Below are 1,234 nucleotides of genomic sequence, written 5' to 3'. Positions count from 1 at the left end.
CCTTCTGAAACTGTTCCAAAAAATTGCAGAGGAAGGAACAACCCCAAGGTCAATGAAGCCGCCAACACCCTGATACCAAAACCAGAAAAAGATACCACAAAAAAACGCAGAAAATTACAGGCCAATATTACTGATGAATATAGATGCAAAATTCCTCAACATAATACTAGCAAACACAATCCAACAACACATTAAAAGGATCATACACCATGATCAAGTGGGATTTATCCCAGGAATGCAAGGATTCTTCAATATATGCAAATCAATCAATGTGATACAACATATTAACAAATTGAAGAAGAAAAACCAAATGATCATCTCAATAGATGCAGAAAAAGCTTTTGACAAAATTCAACACTCATTTATGATAAAAACTCTCCAGACAGTAGGCATAGAGGGAACTCACCTCAACATAATAAAGGCCATATACAACAAACCCACAGCAAACATCATTCTCAATGGTGAAAAACTCAAAGTATTTCCTCTAAGATCAGGAAAAACACAAGGATGTCCACTCTCACCACTATTATTCACCATAGTTTTGGAAGTCCTAGCCACAGCAATCAGAGAAGAAAAAGAAATAAAAGGAATACAAATTGGAAAAGAAGAAGTAAAACTGTCACTGTTTGCAGATGACATGATACTATACATAGAGAATCCTAAAGATTCCACCAGAAAACTACTAGAAGTAATCAATGAATTTGGTAAAGTTGCAGGATACAAAATTAATGCACAGAAATCTCTTGCATTCCTATACACTAATGATGAAAAATCTGAAAGAGAAATTAAGGAAACACTATACTACACAAAGCAATGTACAGATTCAGTGCAATCCCTATCAAATTACCAATGGCATTTTTTTACAGACCTAGAACAAAGTATCTTAAAATTTGTATGGAGACACAAGAGACCCAGAATAGCCAAAGCAATCTTGAGGGACAAAAATGGAGCTGGAGGAATCAGACTCCCTGACTTCAGACTATACTACAAAGCTACAGTAATAAGACAATATGTGGCACAAAAACAGAAACATAGATCATTGGAACAAGATAGAAAGCCCAAAGATAAACCCACGCACCTATGGTCAACTAATCCATGACAAAGGAGGCAAGGATATACAATGGAGAAAAGACAGTCTCCTCAATAAGTGGTGCAGGGAAAACTGGACAGCTACATGTTAAAGAATGAAATTAGAACACTCCCTCACACCATACACAAAAATAAACTCAAAATG

This window comes from Physeter macrocephalus, chromosome 13 (assembly GCF_002837175.3).
Source record: "Physeter macrocephalus isolate SW-GA chromosome 13, ASM283717v5, whole genome shotgun sequence".
NCBI lineage: Eukaryota > Metazoa > Chordata > Mammalia > Artiodactyla > Physeteridae > Physeter > Physeter macrocephalus.
This window is presented reverse-complemented; position numbering follows the sequence as displayed.